Source organism: Balaenoptera physalus (assembly GCF_965194825.1).
Source record: "Balaenoptera physalus genome assembly, chromosome: 4".
In the NCBI taxonomy this organism is placed as follows: domain Eukaryota; kingdom Metazoa; phylum Chordata; class Mammalia; order Artiodactyla; family Balaenopteridae; genus Balaenoptera; species Balaenoptera physalus.
Window position 1 is genome coordinate 85,530,511 of NC_138891.1, and position 23,221 is coordinate 85,553,731.

Genomic DNA, 23,221 nt, shown 5'->3' on the forward strand with positions numbered 1-23,221 from the left:
CAAATAGCCTGTTACAGTACGTAAGGAAGCAGTGGTGGGGAAAAAACAAGAGAGGTGGATTGGGGCCAGATCGTGAAAGATCTTGGATTGCTCTTAAGCAAATAGTTGGTGGTGACAAGGACAAAAGTAACATTTTCCAATCTGTATTATGGAAAGCTTTTATCAAGTCTTTAAAACACAGACTGTGCCCACGTTGTCCTCTTGGTTTAGTATCTAACAGATCATCGGCTGAAAGTACCTGCTTAATTTGTATCTTTCGATATAAATTTTGTGTTATAATTTTTCCCTTTGTATTAAAAAAAATTCAAGGGAACCATTTGAGGAAAGACAGCCTTCTGTTCACACTGATCTGGATGTTTCTTCCTCCTGCTGTGCCCATATTTATTCCAAAGCCCTCTGTACCACTAACATGTTACTTTCTGTGTTTATATACCAAGGAGTCTTGGGATGAGTTTGTCCTCTAATAGGCACAACTTTTTTTGTACCAAATGGCATTAATAGTAAGCTGTGAGCAGCATTATGACCAAGTGTTTCTACTTGCTTGGACCACATGATAACAATACCAGACCTTTTCAGCATCCCCTAAAAGATATTAATGTACTATAATAAAAGGTCTTGTACACCAATCCATTTAGAACATGTAAAGCTATAACTTTAGGAGTTTGAAATAAGGAAGGAAAGTTGTTCGGAATAAGATTGTAGAGAGGTCCTGAATGTCATCATGCCATCGAATTAAGTCTGTTTTAGGAGCTGTAAGAAATCATCCTAAATATATTAAACAAATTCAGTTCCTGATACTACCTCCAACCCTGCCCTGCCACCCCTCCCAGCCTTACTGCTTTTACTTCATTCTTATTTCTCAGGCTTTATACCTGTGAGAATCCGGAAGACTCAAGAGGATTTGTATGGGATGGGGTAGAGTGTCAAGTTGTATCTCAGCAATGTCTCAGGCTCAGAAACAGTCCTATACCTAATTGCTGAACTTTAGTTTTTGAATTCTCTCTTTTTATTGATCATGATTTCATCATCTCGGTTTTTGAAGACAGACATCATTCTGTGTTATCATAGCATATTAAGGAAAGGTAAGGCATCACTGTGATTTCCCTACTGTTCTTCTCAAGATGGTCTTGAAAAGCAGACCCCAAGATATGAATGACCATTTATGGCATTTATAGTCAGTCTCCTTAAGACTGACCAAAGGAATGAAAACACTTCAAGAAACTTGCAGGAGACCCCAAAGTACCTAGTGGGAAATTGAGCATGTTTTGTATGCACGTCTGAATAAGCCTTCCATCTGACTTTAACTTATAAATCTTTTGCCAGGTAGAAAATAGAGAATTAAAAACCTCCAAATTCAGGGTGCATGAAATGTCATTATATCTAGCATAAAATTTCTTGAATCTGTCAGATAAAGGAAATCATGTATCCAGAGTGAAGATGGAATATCAATTGACAGGAACCTATGAAGCTGGCACATATTATGAGACATATGAATCTAAAAATCCAATAGGGCCTCATCCTTTGAAAACACTGGAAGCCAGAAAGGTATTAGGAAAATCAGTAAGGTAAAAATCTTCATCCTACTATTTGGAATGACTCCCACATAAGAATTAATTAACACAATACTTCTAGAACATTAAAAGGATGTTAAAATGTTATCTCTACCCATAGAAAACAAAGATATAAACCCACCTAACTGCTGGAGAAAGTAGTTGAAAAAAAAAAATTGGATGGATTAAAGGCATGTCTAAGAGGTCTTTTCTGTCCTGTTGTCACATCATTTACCCTCTTCAGATAGAAGGATAAGTGTTGAACTTCAGTTCATCTGAATTCCTCAGCTCTGTCATCAATGCTGTGACACATTCTAATTTTCTGATTCATTTGTGATGAATAAGCTCTCCCTTTTCTATTCACAGTGCTAAAAGTAACCAGTTTTTGTGAGTTATGAGTACTTATTTTCCATTTTTTTATTGCACTATTATTTTCCCTTAGCAAAGTTTCTCTCACTCTTTATCAGCCAGTGTGAATCCCATGTGTGGAAAAGCCTTTGGACAGTACCATAGCCTAGGCTTGGAGTTAGTCAAGAGGAACGAGAGACTGACAGCCCAGACTCCTTTTTTAACCCAGCCAGGTACCTCAGCTGTCAAGTGTCTCAGCTTCTGCACCCAAAAATGGGTACAATAGTAGCTTTCCCTTACCACCCTGAAATATTTAGAATGCAAATCAAGCCAAAACTGTCTCCTTCCAAAGGAGAAACTTAAACTAGCCTACAAAATTCTTAATGAGGCCAGACTTCAAGGGCAAACATAAAGTGGGAAACACCTATAGGTACTGGAACTTAAGGGTTATAAATATGTAGACCTCAGAATGGTAGACTTATTCAGATCCCAGCAGCTGTCTGATTTAGGGTAAGTTTCCTAATTTCTCAAATCTCCCTTTTTCCTCTGGTAAAGTGGAAGTAATAGTATTTACTCTTGTAGTCAGGATTAAATGATATACCGTTAATGCTGCTTTTCAAACTCTTCCAGGGAGGTGATCATCAAGCTAAGGTGAGCATCCGATATTCGGGGTGCCTGGACATCACCTGAAACAGTCTGCTGCAAATAAGGCTTTTCAGTGAAGTCTCGGGTTTCACCCTACAAGATACATACACATTTTGCATTCTACCCCTCAATTTATCCTTGTTTGTTTCACTAAACCGGAAGTTCCATGAGGGCAAGAACAGGATCTGTTCTTTTTTTCTATAACGTCCAAGAAATAGTTATTGGATAAATGAGTACATATACAAATAAGAGGTTACATTACTTAGTCACAAAGACAACTGACCCTCTGAAGAGACAGCCGTGTCTTTATTATTTATTTTGTGGCTTTGCACACTCTTGTCAGACTGCTCCACCTCCCTGGGTATACCCATATTCAAACTTCAGAAGCATTTACTTAAGATGCCTGGAACCACACAAAGTACTCAGTGAATAGTAACTCTTATTATCATTTCTCTGCTCACTATTCCTCTACCTCATTGTTCCTAAGGCTCTATGGACTTTTTAAAAAAGAAGTTATAAGGGACTAGGAAAGTCAGAGTCTGGAAGTCCTGTAAAGGAGTCTGTGTGTCTGTAGTGACACACACTCACCCATGTAGAGATCCATTTTCTATCCATTTCATTTACTCCTGGCTTTAACTTTATAGCGACTTGTTGAAGCATCCTAGAGGTGATGAGCAGGGGGACTGAAAGAGCATTTTCTCCCCTCTCCCCTTAGACCAAGGGTTACTAACCTGGAACTCTTGGAAGACCTTCATGGACTTTGGAAGATGCTTGGAACTTGGTGTTTTTGAAGAATTTCTGGGAGGAGAAATTCTCATAGGGATCTGTGTCACCTCAGATGTTGGGAAGCATTGCCATAGAACATAAATGGAAATCAGAATGGACTAATCTTTAAGTTACAGTTAATAATACTTTTAGTTCCTTGGAGATTGATACTATATAATAATTTCTACTCAGAAATCACAAAACTAAAATTAGACTTCACTACAAATCACCCCTTCTCCCCCTCTCTACTCTTGCCTCCCCCGCCAGGTTTTAAGGTCTTGATTCATTTTGGGCTTTATAGTTCTATATTCTTGGCTAGATATTTGTGCTTTGAACCCAGCATGCTTAATGCAAATGTTTTTAAGCTTATGCAAAACTATTATAGATAATTCTTTGCATTTCAGATGAAAACAATTTACAAACACACAAGGTGAATATCACTTAGGCAGAAAGGGCACATATCAGTAAAATAACAATTTGAACTGAACAAAAATAAACCCATGTAGATTAATACATATTTTCAAAATTGCATAGCAGATTGTAATTCAATCAAGAAACGGGGCCTTTTGACATTTATGAATGCTTATAAATTGTATAAGAACTCTGAGATTAAATTTTTAGCCTTAGTATTAAATTTGGGATAGATAGTATTGTTTTTCATTAATACGTAAAGACAACAATTATATCCAATAAAATCTTCAATTTAACTTGGCTTTAATTTGTCTTAGACTGTGACATACACACTGTGATTTTTCTCTCCATCTTGGATTCCTGTCATTGACAGCCTGTGTGTCATTTGACATCCAGGAAAGATAGCTTTTCATTCCAGACCTTGGATGTATTAATCAATCTGGGTACAGTTTACATCGATCTCTTTTGATCACATCAAAAATTTAATTTTGACTGATTAACTTTTATGAATAAATACTCCTTTCCTAGAAAGGAAAGTTATGCTCTTAGATATAAGAGCATAAATACTAAGTATAGTTCAAAAAGAGCATAATTATTATTGAGACTTACTGGGTTTATAACATGCAACAGAAAAATAAGTGAGTATATTGCATAGATAACCACTAAGCATATTTTTCTCCATTTTCTCAAGGGTTGGGAAAGAAAGCAAGCTCAAAAAGGTTGGAGGAGGGAGGGAAAAAAGGGAGGAGAGAGGGAAGGAAGGAAGGAAGAAAAGAAGAAAGGAAGGAAGGAAAAAGATGCACCAATGAAGTGGTCTAGGATCCTAGCTTGTGGAAGGGACTAGAATGTAGCAAAACTTAGAGCTTTAAAGTCGTTGAGGCTAGTTGGTCTTCATATATATATATATATATATATATATATATATATATATATATATATATATGTACGTATTTCAAGTTTGTGTGTACTTTCAATGAATCATACATAAGTTAATTATCTTGCTTAAAATTTTCATTAAGCTCATCAATTTTGTGAAACAATTTCCAAACATTGAAGACCTCCAGCCTCTCTTGTGTTGGCATACATTATGGTCCAGGCTGCAGATTTTCATCTTAACTCTTCTTGTCCAAAGAGGGGAACACCATACTTCACTGCTGCATGTTCATGGAACAGGGTTTCACCTCGTCCATAAAAGGAAAAACTTTTTCTTTGGAGGAACATCTATGATGGTGCATTTTCCCAGAAAACTTGCGGAGAAGTGAAGTCTCTTAATTGCCAGTTTTCTACTTTAGCCTTATTCTATGCTTTAGTCAGGTCCTTCTACTTGATCTCTTTTAATACAGTTTGTTTTTCATATTTCTGAAGGTCGTATGTGAAGTGGTTAAAATCATGGTGTCAGAGAGACAAGAATTCAATCAGTGTATATTAAGTCCTTGACATATTTGAGTTGGGTGGGGTAGGGAGACCTGCTTTGTCTTCTCAGCATCCTTGTTTGGTTTTTTAATTTCTCTTGGATCTTCTGTTACTTCAGTTTTATTCTTCTGTAAGAAAAGCTATCAAAACAGTGGCAAACAGGCCAGTCCCATAATCGCTTATTTGGCTTGTGTGTTGAAGATTACAAAGGAGAATTATCAGACTTGAAATATAGAATGAGAAACTGTTAAGGTCAACTCCCCCCAAACCTGAAGTTTTCATTACTAGAAATGCATTCTGGGGGACAAATGCTTTTGTTTAACATCATTTTGTCAGAGGGGACACTCTTAGGCTGGTGAGACAGGGTAGACACAAGGCAGTAGCAGTCCTCAGCTAACAATTGACAATACATGGAGGCTTTGAATTTTCCCAGAGTATCTTCTGGGCATTAAACATACTAAATCTACCCTTAAAAGAAGCGAAGTGTATCAGTTTCACTCATCTTTGTCAAAATTAGCTAAGATCTGTCATGCACTACATAGTAAAGCTTTTATCTATTCTCATCAGTGCTGCCCAATAGATATTTATGCAATGATAGAAACGTTCTATCTGTAAGGCAGCCACTAGCCACAGGTGGCTGTGGAGCACTGGGCATGTGAATAGTAGACTGAGGAACTAAAATTTTAAATATTTTAAATTTAAATAGGTAGATGTGGCTAGTGGCTACTGTATTGAACAGCACAGCTCTAGATAATGCTCGTATGATTTCGATCAGAATGAAGTTGACAGAGAAAGAGGTTGGCACTCCTTCTGTGTTGGTCAGATAGCAGCAGGTCACACCTTTGGAAATTTTACGAGGCTGAATCTCCTCTTTCATGGGCTCTCACTGCTCATGCTTTAGGAGCAATTAGTCCTGTCTAAACTTAGATTTGCTTTCCTTCTCTCCACAGTATCATTGGGTTTATTTTTAATTCCTTGTTTTGTCTTTGATTTTCAGTTCCTTGACCGTCATTCTGTGGCCTGCCCCTTCTCTTTATGTAAGTAAAAGTGGTTTTTTTTTTTACTTTTCAAAAAAAGCACCAGATTTGGGAAATTTGGGTTTTTATTGGCATGTTCTCCAGTTGACATTGTTGTGGTTTCCAGTGCTTCTTCAGTGTGTATTAGCTTCTTTTGTGTTTGGAGTCAATGCTGTTGGTGGTAGTAGTAGTTGCCATCATGAGGGGGCTGAAAAGACCAGCAGCCCAAGCCACCGGACTTATATAAAGACTTCCTTTGACTCAGCCACGGCTGCTGTTTGCAAAAGTCACTGCTCTTCTGAACTACAGCTTACATTCTTCAGCCAGATACCAGCCACAGTTGGGCTTTTGCTCCACTGTCAATCAATGGGCAATTATTTATTCTTCAGTTATACACCCATCCCTAGGCCCAATAGTTTTTAATTTCAACTTCTAGATCAGAGCTGTCATTTTTTGGACAAAATTTCTAATATCCTTTTACAGGAGGTACAAGACTGAAGTACAAAACTTTAGTTATTTAGGCTAAAATTGTATGTGAAATAGTAAAGTCCAGAAAAATAAAAAAGAGAGAGAGAGAAATCATGTGCCAGGAGGTTTATAGAAGGTACCATTCTTTTTTTAGAAAAGATGGAAAGTCATTTGGGGAAAAAAAAAACACACACAACTTGATTTCAGATGAAAAGAGAGAACATTTATAATTTAAAGCCCAAATCAGTCTGCACTGAGTTGGTTTGGATAAATTTCACCTTGAGCTGCTTGAAAGAGATTCTGGGGCCACGAACCCAAATAATCAAAGTCACTACCTGAGACACCACCCAAGAGATGCTACAGGTAATGGCAGTTACCTCACATGATAAATATTATCAGCATCCTTCCAGCTGCTTCTCACTCTCTGGTGAACACTGTCCCTTATTCACAACATACTGTCTTCACCGACTCCTTCACACTCTGAGGTATTTCTTATGTTGCAATCATTTGCACAGAAAGGAGGTTCCCATGGCTCTTTTGCTTGCGTGTGGCTTCCACTCACATTCCTAGAAGCTAGTTGCAAATATATGTAGGGGAGTAGAATCCTCCAAAGGATGCTAAGGCTAAAGTCTAAAGTGACATTTATTTGACAGAGAAAGGAGATTGATTAAACTCCCCAGAGACTGGTGCTGTGTGTAATGCATTTATACAGCAGGGGTGGGTCCTCTCTGCCCCTGACAAGTCTTGTTATTCCTCATTCTTGGTGTTGATAGAGTGGGTCTGTCAGTGCGTCGGAGGGTGTCGGCGTGCATGCTTGTGGTTACCACTTTACGTCTCTGCATCCCGACTCCAGTTACCTAGCACTGCATATTTCTAGTCCTCTGACTGGCAAATCATTTTTGTTGCAGTTCTTTTGTGTAAAAACAGTTCACATAATAGCTCTGTGTTAGACAAGGCATTAATCCTCACATCACCGGGGATGAATCAGCACCGTGCACTTCTGCCCGCACGGCTCAGCTATTATGACGTCAGCACTGGAGGGCAAGCCTCAGACACAAGCAGTGCAGCAGCCTGGAGACCTGGGTCACAGATTAGAAATCGAGGGGAGACCTTTGAGATAAAAAACGTAATTGAAAGGCTGTCTCTGGCTCATAGGAAAATGTGAAGCTGATTCTATGCTATATCAACCATCACTCTCGCAGCTTCTAGAGAGATCCAAGTTTTTAACCAGAGAGGGGGCTGAGCAAATGACCTGAATGGGCTAATAGCCCATCCACGTCTCCACTAACCTTTTCCCACCCCCCAGGCCAGGCTTCATGCTTGCTTAGATTGTTCCCAATCCTGAGACTGCCTTTATTTCAAAGGTGACAGGGCCTATGACAGTCCTGCTGTCCTCAAGTGCCCCACAGACACAGCTGATGGCTCCAGAGGTGGTGAGCCCAGGTGCCCATCAAAGGGAGAAGAAAAGTTCCCTGGGGACGGATCAAAACATTATCTCCCCAGTGCTTCTGGTTCCTAGCGCCTCTTTAATGGCCTCCTCCAGACAGGTGCAGCATTCTGCCTGTTCAACTTTTTTCTCCTCGGCACTGCATTTAGTCCAAAGTCCCAGTCTGGATTTGACACAGATTTCAATAGGAGCTGAATAGCTTCCAGATGTTCCCCCAAAAGTGTTTCATCCCATTAATCTTCAGCAGAGCAAAGAGGAGCCCTCTATAGCCTGCCATGCTGCCTTGAAGCAGAGAGCACAGGCTCGCCCTATTTGAGCGACTAGGTTCTTAAAAGGTAGACCTCTCTACAGTTCGGACTAAGGTTCATTCTCAGCACAACACCTTTCCATATTGAAAACTGAATGTTGAAAAGGCTGAAAATTAACTGCCTACATTCTCTGTTAACAAGACATTCCTCCATCACGCCCTCTATCCCTCACTCTTCCTTTCACCCTGTGATAACCGTCTAAAGTGCCTTACTGCTGGGGTCTTCTGCCTTCATTAGATTGCTAGTAGGCCCCTACCCTGCTTCTAGAAGCTACTACTACTGCTTGGCTTAGGTTTTGCTTGATTATCATACACAGCTTTTCATTCAGTTTTCAGTCAACAAACATTTATGGAAAGCTAGTCACTATGCTCAGTTCCTAAAACTGCTAGATAAATAACAAATGCTCCCCATTGTTAAAAATCCCACAGTCCAGTAGGGGAGATATATAGTAAATAAAGGCCATGCCATGTGATAGGCACTGGAATGGAGGTATATACAAGATGTAGCGAGGGGAACAAGAAGGGAGCGCCCGCCTGCATGTGGGAGGTGCCCAAGCTGGGCCTGAAAGTCTAAAGAGTGAATTGTAGTTTACCAGGTGGATGGGGGGAGGGGAAAGCAAAAGGGGATCCTAATCAGAAGAAAAGCCAGAGGGAAGTCAGGGGGCATCTGCGCAGCAGCCGCATCCCGAGTTCGTGGCTAGAGCTTGGTGATGGAAAGGGGATCCTTTCAAAGGAGATGAGGCTGGAAAGTGGGCAGGAGGCAGATCACGAGGGCCTTGTATGCCGAGCAGAGAAGTTTGGACAGGAAGCAGCAGGCTTGGGGAGGATTTGAAGAATTTTCAGTAGATTTATGTTTTAGAAGAAGAGCACTCTGGTGACTGAGAAAAGGGAGACCAGGTCATAGATGAAAACCAAGGGCCTGAACTGTGCAGTGGGGCTGGGAGTGGAGGGGAGGGGCGATTCGGTAGTGCCGACATAGACATTGACATTTGCCTAATGCCAGCCTGGCTTGGCCCCGTGCATAATCCTTGCCTTCTAGGAGAAAGGTTGATGTGTTGTTTGGGGCCAAATTTCAGGCCAAAATGCACCTTTATGGGACCTTCACCAGAGACCTCAACTTGAGTCTGACCTACTGCTCTCCAGAGATGTGTGTCTCTCTCTCCCATAGTGGCCTTGGGGGGAGTGGCAGGCAGAAAAGGAGAGGACATTGTCAGTGTCCCACTTTTCTTTCACCTGAAAATGAAACCATTTCTTAATAATATCCCCCTAAAGTCAATCATTGTCCCAGTTTCCTATCATTTTCCCACTGCTGCCCTTTTCTGAGGAGAAGTTCCAAGCCATTGAGCTGAATTGCAACTTATGCACAGCCGGGTATTGAAACAATGCAGTATATTTGTTCCTTCTTTCTGAATTAGAGTTCACCATAAGTGTGCTTTCCTCTTGTTCACTTTGGGCTGCCAGGACAATTTAAAGGAAATTTTCAACAGCTTATGTTGCATGTACCATGTTCTCTTTTGCAAATGAGAGGATGTCTGTGGGTGTGTTTAAGTCTTCTCTGTATTACTTTCTGGAGAGAGGTTTGAGGAGATGAACAAGATAAGGAGTAGAGACCTATTGAAAGCCCAGGTCCCTTCAGTGACCTGAGTGCAGAACGTAGGCTGGTGATCAGATGGTCAATTATGTGTTTGTCAAAACACAGTGGGCTGCATTCCAGACTGCCAGCTTTGGAGGCCCGGCTTCTGCCAACCAAATGTCATCTGGGAACATGCAACACTGGGCACTGTGAAGGAGTTTGAAATAGACCATGCCACAGCCAACCTACTGCCAGTCTTATAGCACCAATATGGCATGCACAGCCGGGCCCCATGTTTCAGAGCTCAGGAATTCACTGTTCTAAATTCAAGAGGTCAGATGGGTTCATGTTTTCAAAGCCTATGTTCTCTGCTTTGAACATTGTGACTTGCTCCTCAGTGATTTCCAAGTGATTTTTTCCAGTCACATCGCTGTGGAAACCACTCTTTTTGTGATGGTTATGAGAGCCTTGTCAATGTCCCAGAGGAGAGAAAAAAAATAAACTTGCTCTGACAATGACTATGATTCCGACAGAGGGATTCCAACTCTTAGGAAATTGCATGAAAGGTGCATAGCTTTTAAAATATCAGGAACCACCTTGGCAACTTATAAAAAGCAGAAGGGCTTTGCCTATTTTATAAAGTGATTTGCATATACCTGCATAAATAATGTCCCCACCTGTACTTTTATGCATTTAGGTTGAATAAATTAAATTCAGTGATCTTTAAAATATTCACTGTCTTTCATTGCTCAGATACCATTTTCAGGACCCTTCCTCCTCATTTTTATTTCCTGTAGTAGTAGTGGCTATTTTTTTCAATCTTTTGACTAATTCAGAGAATCAAAACACTTCTGCAGACCAGTCTACCACATCCAGGAGCATTACCTCCCTCTGCTTGCATTTCTCTTAGCCCTTCTACCTATTAGGCCATGCTTTCCATATGCTTTTCATAAAGGAAGTGGGGGAAGTATATTACTAAAATGAAAACACACTGATACACATCTCAGGGACACACTCATATTAACCTTTCTTTCTTAGGCCACTGCCACCACTAACCCTAACCCTAACCCTAACCCTAACCCTTCAGGAACCATCCAGCCACTAAGCCATATCAATTGTAACTTGGGCCTTCAAATCAAAGCCTGGTTAGTAGGCCAGCCTTAAACACAATCATCCCATAAGCTATAACTACTTACTATATTACAAAGAATCATATTTAGTGGAGAGTTAAAACATAAACTAGGACACTGCCCTTGCTTGCTCTTAAGAAACTTAAAATTGAGTTAGGAAAAGAAGTCATACTATTGAGTGTTCATATGCATAGAAAATAATAAATAACAACTCCAAAAGGAATGAGACATTCCAATAAGTACTATAGGATTTCATTAGTGAAACAGAGCCTTGAGGGCTGGAAAACTTCATGTAAAATGCGATTTAGCTGGGTCTTGAAAAATGGCTAGAATGTAAACAAGATGAAGAATAAAGGAATGGTATTCCAAGCAAAAGCATAAACCCAAGTGTGGGAATCTTTGAAGGGGTACAATAAATAGCACTGTTTTTCCCCACTCAAATTCTAAACCCATTGGAAAATAAGACAAAAGAACTGATGGCTGAGGAACCAAAATTTTTGCCAAAGTCTTTGGGGACAGATGTTAACTTAGTATGAGAGGTAAAAAGAGCTCACTGACTCCCTTCCTCCCAGGGGAAAATTTGGGTCTGCATAAGAACAACACTTTTCCAGGTCACTAATTCCCACTAGTCTAAGTAGTCAAGGAAGGAGAAAGTCTAAATTCCTGTACTTATAAACTTTGATAGATCAGTTCCACCTAACTGAGAAACATGGACCAAGGGCTGTCTTACCAACATGATGACTCTCCTCCATGGAGAAGTATAAGGAATGAGGCCAGAGGCAAGATATGTTTAGAAAACTTCCCTATGGAAATTGGGAGTGGGGAAGAGGCATTCCTATAAACCCTAAGATCCACAGGCTGGAAAACAAAAAGAGGAAATATTGAGTAAGATGAAAATGGGAACCAGAGCCAAGAGGCCAAATAAGGCTCTCATCTGCCTAAGGGGACATACCTGATGTTGAAACCAGTAGTCATAGAATTATTGGAGACCTAAACTAAGGGATCCTTTTCAGACTCTCAAAGTTACCAGAATCAGAATCCCAGGGACAAGCAAGAAATGAAGATAATGGACTAAAACCTAGTTGGGAAAAAAAATACAAAAACTCTTATCTTTTGTTAAACTAGTAATAACAATAAGAAATAACATTTGTTGAGTGCTTGCCTTTCTTTAGGTAGTGGACAAAATACTTTCAATGGTTATATGATTTAACCTTTTAAACTACTCTTATTAAATAGATGATGTTATAATCCTAATTTTGAAGATAAAATGGAGATTTTGTATGTTTGAGTAATTTTTCCAAGAATGCCTAGGAAGTGATAGAGATAGAACTTGAATCCAAGACTATCTGTCTTAAAAGCCTTGGCTGAATTTCATTAAACACAAAGTAAATGTCTACTAAGTGCTGAAAATATAATAATGAGCAAAACAGACATGGTCTCTGCCCTACTGGAGTTTATAATTTGGAGGATGAAAGACTGATATTAACCAAACAGTCACATGAAAGAACTTATAATTGCAAACTGTGCTTTCTGTTATGACATAAAAATGCCAGGTTTTCTAAGAACAAATATAGGAGGGGAATATTTAATAATAATAATAATAAATATAGGAGAGGAATATTTAATAAGTGAGTCTGGAAGTACAGGAGAAGCTTCCCTGAGAAAGTGACATTGAGCTGACATCTGAAGATGAAAAATAAGAAGTGAGATTAGGTGGTGGAAGAGGTTTCCAGGCTGAGGGAACAGCATGAATGAAGGCCCTGAATATAGCAGAATAGAGAGAATGAGGTGAAAAGCAGCCAGGTTGAGGCTGAAGAGAGAATACAGGGCCTGATAATATCAGGATCTTTGTCGGCCATATTAAGGACTTGCCTCAGGGCAATAGGAAAGCAAATTTAAGAAGGAAAGTGGCATGATCAATTTTTTATTCTAAAAAGATCAGGCTACTCTTATACATTTATCCCAAACAAACAGAAACATATCCACACAAAAATCAAGATTTATGGCAGCTTTATTCATAATAGCCCAAAACTGGAAACAACCCAGATGTCCTTCAATGAGTGAATGATTAAACTGTAGTACGACCATACCATGGAACTGCTCAGCACTCAGAAGTAATGAACTCTTGGTATGTACAACAACTTGGATTAATAGCAACGGTGTTACACTGAGTGAAAAAGCCAATTTCATTTATATAGGATTCTTGAAATGAGAAAATTATAAAGATGGAGAACAGATTAGTGGTTATCAGAGATTAGGGAGTGGGGGAGAGATGGAGCTGACTGTGGCTGTAAAAGTGTAGGCCAGAATATTCTTATGATGTAACTGTATTTGGACTGTGGTGGTGACCATGCAAATCTATACATAAGGATACAATAGCGTAGAACTACATACACACACATACATGAGTGCACGCAAAGTGAGTGAAATCTGAATAAGGTGGATGGATTGTACCAATGTCAATTGCCTGACTGTGATATTGTACCACAGTTAAACAAGATATTATATTGGGCCAATATATCAATAATAGAGGGGTAGAGGGTATACCAGATCTTTCTGCATTATCTCTTACAATTGCATGATAAACTACCATAATCTTGAGATTAAAAGTTAAAGAAAAAGATCAAGCTAGTTTCATTATGGTAAATGGTCTAGAAGGAGCAAAAGTAAGGAGGCTGCTGTAATAGAACAGACAAGAGATAGACTAGGGTAGTGACAAAGGGAATGGAAGAATAATAAATGGAATCAAGAGATAATTCAGAAGCAAAATATACAGGATTTTCTTATGGATTGGATGTGGGAGATGAAGGAGAAAGAAGTGGCAACTATGACTACTGGTTTTATGCTTGTAAAACAATATGGAGGATGGTGCCACTCAGGGTTGTATGAAACACCAGGGGAGAACTGGGGTGGAGAAAAAATCGTAAGATCTGTTTTTAAAATGTCTAGTGTCAGATGCTTTTGATAGAGATAAGTGATCATATTGAGTAGGCAGAGGAATATACACAACTGGAATTCAGAAGTAAAGCAAAGGCGAATGAAGCTGTTGGCATGGATGATAATTGCCTAGGGGCAAGGTTAGATTGAGAAGAAGGCCCCAACTGGGACTTGAAGAACTCTTAATATTTAATCAGCTGGTAGAGAAAAATGAGGCTGTGAATATCCTCAGAAGGAACAACTAAGAGGTAGTAGAAAAATCAGAAAACATTGGCACAGAAGCCAAGAGAAGAAAGTGTTTCAAAGAGAGCGGTCAGTAGTGACCACTGAGAAGTCAAGTAAGTTAAGGACTGAAAAATATATCACTTAATATATTAATCTGGATGTTATTGTTGACCTTAGCCAGAGGTGGTTTGTTGAAGAGGTAGAAGCAGTAATTTATTCGTCATAGGATGAGGAAAGCGTAAGAAGTGAAGAAACAAAGACAGCAAATGTGGATCAGTCTTAGAAGTTTTACTGTAAAGGAAAAGAAAATGAGCTAGTATAATATCTTTGGAATGGGGGAGTGAGGTCAAAGATTTGGGGGAAAAAATGGAGATACTGGCATCTTTATATGCTTAGGAGAATGCAGTAGAGAGGAGAGATTCAGTGTACAGGAGAGACAAGAGGATGGGATGATTGGTGGTGGAAGATTCCTGATAAGGACAGAGACATGGAATCCTGAGCACAAGTGGAAGGAGAGAAGGAGGGACATCTCTTCTATAGTTACAAGAAAAAAGAAGGAAGGGTAGGGATAGATGCGAGCCATGTGTAGGTTTGGTAGTGAGAAGTTGAGAGGTTTCCCAAGTGATGGCTCCTAGGGAGCAAGGTCCTGCTAAGAAAAAGTGAGGAGGAGATTTCAGGAAAGTAGAGGTTTAAAATAGTTCTTGGGACAAATGGGACAGTAGGTTAGCCAGAAAAACAGTAGGATTCTCCTTGGCAGTGTGGAAGGTCCAGGTGAGCCTGGTGGGTTAATGTGGTACCTGTCTGTCTTGTGTGATTTTCTCCAGCAGTTCAGTGATGAAGCAGTTCAGTGATGAAGGTGGAAGCTCAGAGGAGATGTGCACTTGAGTTCAAATTAGGATGGAGCTTTACCTGATGTACATGAAAAGATATTAGAGTTTTTAGCTTCTTTTTGGTTCTATTAGAGGCCAGAATGAAAAGGCAGTGTGAAAGTTCAGTTCTCTAAGCATCTGGTGAGTACCTACATTGCACCAGGCACTGTGTTTGGTACAGAAAAAACAGTCTAGTGAAGTTTAAAGGCTGCCATCTAGTCCAAAAGGCCAGGAACAGGTGATTAGATAACCTTTACCAAAAGACGCAGAAACCCATGTCATTACTTTTCTTTCTTCTGCCCGTTCCTTCCTCCCATCCTGGCATTACCCAATTATTTTCTTGCTTTCTCACAAAATATCTACTGTCTGCCTTATTGCCAAGCCTCTAATATGCATCATACAAATATGAGTGACAATTCTGATTTCTCCCATCATCATTTTGCTAAAATACGGTCATTTAAGAACAATTAGATCATCTACTTGAAGTGTGGTATTGGTACCGTGTGAATTTTCTCTAAATTTTAAAAGTTTCCCTCTAACTATACAGAAAGGTGATTTATTTAAAAGAGGGATGGAGAGAAGAAGAGTGGGTAGATGAGAGAGAAGAAAAAAATAAGAAAAAGAAAGCTAATTATCTATAGAAGACCTTATATAGCAGCTCACCCTCGTCATTCAAGGGAACTCCCACTTGAAATGAGTAGATGAGCCTCCATTCCTAATGGTGGCCTACACCATCAGCTTCCAAAACAGCGTCCAGACCTGGAGACATTCCAGAGTGCTATAGACTAACTAAATTCCAGCTTCTGGTAATGTAAGACAAGATACGAAGAAGACCTGAAGAATATGGAAATTCCTAATTCCAGTAGCAGTAGGATTCCTCACTCAGATTTATTCTAAGCATTATAAAGTGGTAGCTTACAAAGAGGTGGTGGTAATGACAGCTTTCCTTTATTTGAACACATTCCATTCTGCTAGATTCCCTTTAGGAAATGACATTAGGACCATTTGACTCAAAACTAAATTGCAGATACATCTGGGGTAAAATTTGGCAGCTGCTGAGCAAAGCAGCTGTATTTTTTTTAATATTTACTTCTTTCATGATTCTATAATTCACACTTATTGTAAAATATTAAGAAGGTATAGAGTATGGAGAAAACATCCACAATCCCACTAAACAGAAAAAAACTATTATTAACAATTTTTTAGATCACCTTCTAGTCTTTTCTCTGAATTTTAACATAGTTGAGCATACACTGTATGTATAGGGTTGTATCCTAATTTTTTTACTAACAAGTGCTTCTCAGTGTAATTACATACTCTTTGTAAATGCCACCATAATGTCTGAATAATTTTCTATCATACAAAATCCCCAGAATTTTCCTAACAATGCCCTAGGTATAGATATTTGGGTTATTTCCAGTATTTGAGCTTTTATACTTTAAAGTCTTTTAAGGTGAGAACTATAATGTGTCACCTGAATTGTCAAACTTGGAGGAAACTTGAGGCAGGAAGTGATGCCACCCATTCAAGAGAGTGGTCACCCTATTAAGAGAGTAACTAACTGCTAAGACTATGAAACTCATATTTGAATTTTTAAGTAGTTGTTGCAGAGTTTAAGCTTTTTTCCCCTAAGGTTAAAATTCTAATTTTTACTTCTAAAGTATACATTTAGTTTGGCTTGCATTTGTTACAGTGATGATATAAAAGAAAAAAAAATCCATTCAAAAATCTCACTGCCCAGAGATAACCACTGGTAACACTTTGGGGAATATATTTCCAAACGTATCTATTTATCTGTCTCTTTTTCTTTCTCTTTGTCTTTCTCTTTTCAAAATGAAAGGAAAATCTACTGGCTCTTTTGTAATCTTGCTTTTTACTCAACGTTGTAATAAGCATTTTCCATGTTAATAAATATAGATCTACATTATCTTTTTGGCAGCCACACTGTACTCCAGTGGAGGGTAATTTATTGAATTAGTCACTTATTGATGGACATTTAGGATATTTGGAAATTTTTTCTAACCAAACAATGCTACAGTAATCATCTCTATACGTGTGTGCATTTTTTAAAAAATTCACTTGCCTGATTATTTCCTTAGGATAAATTTCTAGTAGTGGAACTGCCAAAGTAAAGTTTATCTACTGCTAAACTGTCCTGCAACAAAACTGTATCAATGTATACCCCCGCCAGCAAAGAAAGAGGCTGCCCATTTCTCTGCATCTTCACTAATTCTGTAATTGTCAATTGTACTTTTTGCCATATAAGTGAAGAGTTTCGTATTGAGGGTATGAGATGCTTTTTCCAAGCATACAATCAAGTCTGAAAACTTAAAGAAAAATGTATTAAATTTTATTACATGAAAATAAAAATCACTATGGTAGAAAGTATTTTTTTTTAAAAAACTGGGGAAAATATTGTGACATCTGCCTAATATTTTTTTTTTTGGCTGAATTTTTCACTGATTTTTCTTTTTTTTTTTTAACATCTTTATTGGAGTATAATTGCTTTACAATGGTGTGTTAGTTTCTGCTGTATATCCCTAATATTTTAAGAGTAGGTATAAGTCAACAATGAAAAGGTGAATAATACAGTAAAAACTTGGAGAGGGCAAATGAGCAGCCTCACAAGTGTTTAGTTGTTTAGTCTCATCCTCTGCTCAAAGGCAGTGCTCCTCAGGTCCTGTGAGGTCACCCCCAGCACTGTTTCCTGTGCTCTGCACGCAGCCCACACCCTCACCGCCCTCCCAGCGAAAGCTGTGGGGGGAAAAGCACTACTCAGGGGACCCGCGGAGTTCCTGGGTGAGGGACTGATAGTACTTCCCTTGGTTACATACATTCATGTTTATTTGACATCACCATCCCCCAAAGCGGCAGGCTAATTGTTCACTCACATGAATGTGAAAATGATCATCTGAGCTCTGCCATCAGACTCCAGAATCAGTCAGTTATTGGGAAGGGAAAAATACACACTGGCAACATTGCTTGATCCATGTCTCCAGGGCAGAATTGACACTATTCTTCTACCAGACGTAGATAGAGATTTCTGGATGTTCTCATAAATAAAGTGCTAGAGGCCATGTCATCAGTGACCTCCACCTTTCCCTCTCTCTCTCTCTGACTCCCATGTGTATTACTACATACTTAATGAAATGGAATATTTATCAGCAACTTCAGGGAAAGTGAAAGACGCTAGAGAGGCAGAAATGCCACACTGACAGCATCAGCCCCTGCCCTTCACAGTGCAGACTGACAGAGCACCTTCCCTGTGTTTTGGGATAGGGAGCATCTGATTCCCAGAGTGTGTACCCCAAGCCTCTCAGAGGGGCAGATGTTGTGCAGCGCTGTTCTGAGTGGTAATTGGAGCATTCCTTCAGCACAAAAAGTTCATTTGCAGATGATAAGGGATGGCACGTGCTTCGGGGCATCCTTTCTCCCTCTTTAACAGAAAACCATGTCTGAAAGTCATATGCAGTGCCTTAAATCCTTAGACAGTGTCCAGAAAGGAAGCAGAAAAGAGGCAATCATGTTCAAGGTTGTACAGAAGCTCCTTTAAGCCAACCACAAGCTAAGGCAAATGGTAGGAACCAGGCCTAGTAAATGACTCCTCTACCTGAGCAGTGAAACTGCCCAGGAGGTGGGAGCACGTGACTACAAGCTGGGTTTCAGTGGTGCCCCTGGAGCAGCTAGAGGCTGCGCTGCCGTACTGCCAACTCAGAATGCCGAATGTCTGGCTTTCTTAATGATGCCCTTAGAAAACTTCACATATTATACCCCTCCCTCTATAGCATAGCTTATACTCAGAGGCCAAACAGGGACCCAATCATGACGGTTAATGTTGAGTGTTATTAATTAACGTTGAGTCTTCCTCATGTTCTTTCTCACCCTTTTCTTTTCTTCCCCAAACATGGTTGCCAATTTAAAGCTGGGCAAAGGTGTGTATATAGGGTATACATTACATATATGCATGGTACATATGCCACCTACTTATTCAAAGAGTCTTTCTACTCTCTTGCACAGGAGGTCTTTGTAGTGATAAAATTAAGTTTTTTCTTTTTCTTTCATTGGATTCTTCTTTTATGCACTCTTTCTGTAGTCTCTGTTATTTCTCATTTCTTTTAATGTGAGGTTATTGAAGACAAATCAGGCATACCTACCTTGTTCCAGGGAATCATTTCCAGATTATTTAAAATGGACCACCTTACCTCTCACACTTTGGTAGGGTAAAACTGATTCCATGTTTAGTTCCTTCCTGGAAATTTCTAGGCTTTTAGTACATGGAAAATAATTATCACCTCTAATTTAAAATTAACCCTGTATTTTGGGTGAGAGAAGCCTGTGTCTCATGACAGAATTTGAGTAAAAGTTACACTTAAATCCTCTGACAATGTCCTTCTTTCTGGTCCTTACAAGCTAGTCAAGGACGCATAAGAGAAGTAACAGGAAGTCTCTAGTTAGAATCATTTTCTGGGATTTTTCCCCCTGCTTTTCTCCATCATCATCAGACTTGAATAGTGTCCACTACATTAGTTCTTTACCAATAGGTTCCACATACTCCTCTACCAGTTTTTTTTTAATTTTATTGAAGTATAGTTGATTTACAATGTTGTGTTAATTTCTTCTGTACAGCAAAGTGACTCAGTTATACATATATATATATTCTTTTAAAAATCCAAAAAAAAAAAATCTGTGAAAGCATTGATAACCACAATGAACAGCAAGAGGATGAACATGAAGATGCAAAAGGGGACACAATCACAAAATGTGGTGGAGGAGCGTAAGAAAATGTAGATTTTTTTTTTCTAGAATGTGTTTGAGCCTATATGACTACCAGTCTACCAGTTTTATAATAGCACTTTTCAGTGAAGCTTAGGAAGAACCTTAATACTGTTTAGTTTTCCCAAAATGCATGAAGTATCTGTTGACAATGTGTCTATATCTATCTATCTCTATCGATTTATAAAGAGTCAATTTCTTGATCATCTTATTATCACCAGTCATTAACATCACTCATCTAGAATTGGTACAGAGGTCAACCACCTCACAGTAGGCTGTGTGTTCACCACTCCACTCCAACTCTCTGATATACCTAGGAAAAGAATTTCAGAAATGTACACTAACATCCAGAAAACTACTTCAGAGATCTGAATCTTGGTGCAGGAATCCAAGAGAAATCTTACTGGCCACTATTATTGGGAATTTTCCCCTTTTCCTCAAACAACAAAGAACTATAGCCAAAACACTTTAAAGACATCCTTTTGAGTGATTTTGATATTGGATTCTGATTTATTCTTTCTGAGAAAATGAGGGATTACATTTAAATTCCAGATAAATGCTTTTACCTAATAGGAAATGAATGTATAATTTTTGACTGTTGTGATACGATGATCTTTCATGAAGTTCAGTGTCTAATAATCATTTCCTCTTTGGTAATGACCAAGAGATAGAGGTTTTCTTTAGAGAGGAGACAGGAGCTCTATGGGTAGCCCTGCAAAGGGACACAGACTTTGAAACAGGAAGGGATGCAATTAGAAGCCAGAAAAACAAGGGAGAGCTGGGTGCACATTAACAGTGCCAGCAACCCTAAAACGAGTTAGGCTTTAGTTAAGATGTAATCGAAAACACATACTCTAGATATTCATCCATTTCTAGGATTGTGCAGGGGTTTACTTTCCTCTCATCTCTTAGCAAAAAATAACTTGATCTAAGAAGAAAGATTTCCCCACAGCACAGTCAGATTATTTCATGGGAACAGTACACCCTTGGCAGATCACACTGACTTGTGGACCAGCCTGAGGATCCAGGGAAAACAGACTGAGTGACCCAAAGGGACAGAGTCAAGGCCAGCTGTGGACAGGAGTCTTGACCATCTTCCAAAAACTACCCCAAATCAGTCATTTATTTCCTTTCTCAACAATAGGCATTAAAAAAACCTTAAAGATCAAAGTTCCTTTTCAGGCCTGAGCTATTGATGTGATTGTAGAGATTATTTCTAGGTCAGCTACAGCTACCTTTGTCTGTGGCTGGCCCCTCAAAGCAGTCCCGTACAGGAGCACACGCGCGCACTGTCTGTTGGTATGGGCTTTTCTCCTGCCTATTAGATGCATTACAAAGTTGCTTTTAATGGGACCTCTCTGCATTCAACAGAAATATTTCTGGAGCTCTCCTGGCTCCCACAACATTTGCTGGGTGCACATTTAATATGTTTTAGCTTTACTGCCTGAAGGTGGAATCAGGGACATCTACCTGCACATGGCAGTGCTTTGGCTCTTGCAGTTGCAGAACTTAATGTATGTATCAGTAATGAAAATCTTAATTAAGAAAGCTGCATCATTGTCCATGAACACTCATTTTTCTCCCCCTGCAAAGCCCTTTGTGTATTGCAGTATATACCTGGTCCAGACAGACAGAGCCCTCGAAGAGCTTGTCTGGCAGATCTTCTCTTGATTATTAACAGCTAGCAAATGACAAAGTCTCGCTCTCCTTTTGTCTTGAAACTGAGGCTTGGAACAGCAGAGCACACAATGTACTGTAGGATTTGTTTGTGTTTTTTTAAACTTGCTTTTATTACGTTGGTGGGTTTAAAAATCCGACAGTGTTGATCAAAACTAATTTAGGTAACTTAGAGTTGCCAAAATACTAGCAGATGCATATTTACACATATACTCTCAGAAAAATGTAATTTTCCATATAGAAACAATGCACAAACAAAAGAAGGGACAATCTTAAGCTGTTTGCCCATGTTTCTGGCACCTTTGGCCTCCGTGCTTGAAGCCTGCCATGTCCCTAATTACATGACCTTAGCAGTTCCTTCTTTCTCTGTGTTGATATGCACATGCCAGTTTGTCATTTGTGCAAAGTAACATGATTTGGAAGATGTAATAACTTTAAACAGACAACTGACTGTACCCATAAAAAAACTGAGTTATTAAGATCTTTTGAAAAGGTGGCCTATAATTATGTTTATGAAACAATATCCAATTGTAATATTTTAATAATGCCCAAATCATAGTTCCCCAAATAAAGTTAATTCATTTAAAATTCTCTTAAAAGCCTCAAAACATTTTACTCTTAAAACGTAGCAACTCCATGACTTTGAATTATGACCTGCATGATGAGGAGAGAGACTCATGTCTCCTCCGCCTGTGTGTATGGTCAGTCTTCTGCATTTTTCTAAGTCCCTGGTCTTAACCATTTTCTGGAAGACCCACGTAAGTAATTGAATTGGGCTCCAGCTCTACACTTATATAATGGTTTCTACTGCAATAGAAGGACACACCCACCTGAAGAAGGTCTCGTAATAAATATTTAGAACCTGTCTTCTTACTGTACATATACTGCCCTCATCAAGAGGGGAGCAGACACACTGTCTCTGGTGGTTCTACTATAATAATGTTTATTTACTCTGCTTCTTAGAACTTCACATGCTTTAGCTCATTTATTTTCATAATCACTATAAAGTAGGTAAGTCAGTTTTCTGCATATCAGTAGCATGGGAAAATTTGTGTGAATATTCTCTATGTGTCATGTAAGATGCGAGGAAGACCTTATTATGGGAAAGTTATTTTCAAATATTCTTAAAGTCTCATGTTTGCACTCAACATTTAAAATTAGGGTTAAATATGAAAAGTAAATAAAAATAGACTTATGGTTTTATACTAGAACCGTAATAAGAGGTTAGGAGAGATGCTATCAGGGCTCTTAGTTGCTAGATAGGAAGCACTATGAACAGGTTGTTTTACTCTGGAAGATTCTCCTTTTCAAGAACCATCTGGCCAACACTGCCATAAATTCTAAAGCAACTGTGAAGTAACTGGCCTAGAAATATTGCAGGTATATAGTGTAATGCATATAGTAGGCTGTCAATAAATGTTTGGAGAATGAATAAATGAATAAATTATGAATGAATAAGGGAAAGGATGAATTTTGTTTGCATTTCAAAGACTAAACCATAAGATCAGGTACTTTTCTTAATTTTGGAAAGTACTTGATTAGAAGTTTGAAGTGTGCTGGATTTCTAATCCTTGCTATTCAACTTTCCAAGCAATAAAATACTCAATGGGGGTGGGGGGGAGGAAGGACGGATTGGGAGTTTGGGATTAGCAGACGCAAACTATTAT

General features: G+C 39.1%; 1 protein-coding gene across 10 annotated transcripts in view; it reads left to right on the forward strand.

Annotated features, from left to right (window-relative positions):
- ZBTB20 (zinc finger and BTB domain containing 20) overlaps positions 1 to 23,221 on the forward strand; it is an 814,580-nt gene that overhangs the window by 619,884 nt on the left and 171,475 nt on the right. For 9 of the 10 annotated variants that reach the window (XM_082460046.1, XM_082460055.1, XM_082460051.1 and 6 more), the window contains one exon: positions 6,130 to 6,169. The exons of the other annotated variant lie outside the window; for it this stretch is intronic. The gene's annotated coding sequence lies outside the window, so the exon portion shown is untranslated. The remainder of the gene's footprint in view (positions 1 to 6,129; positions 6,170 to 23,221) is intronic. 10 annotated transcript variants of the gene reach the window in all.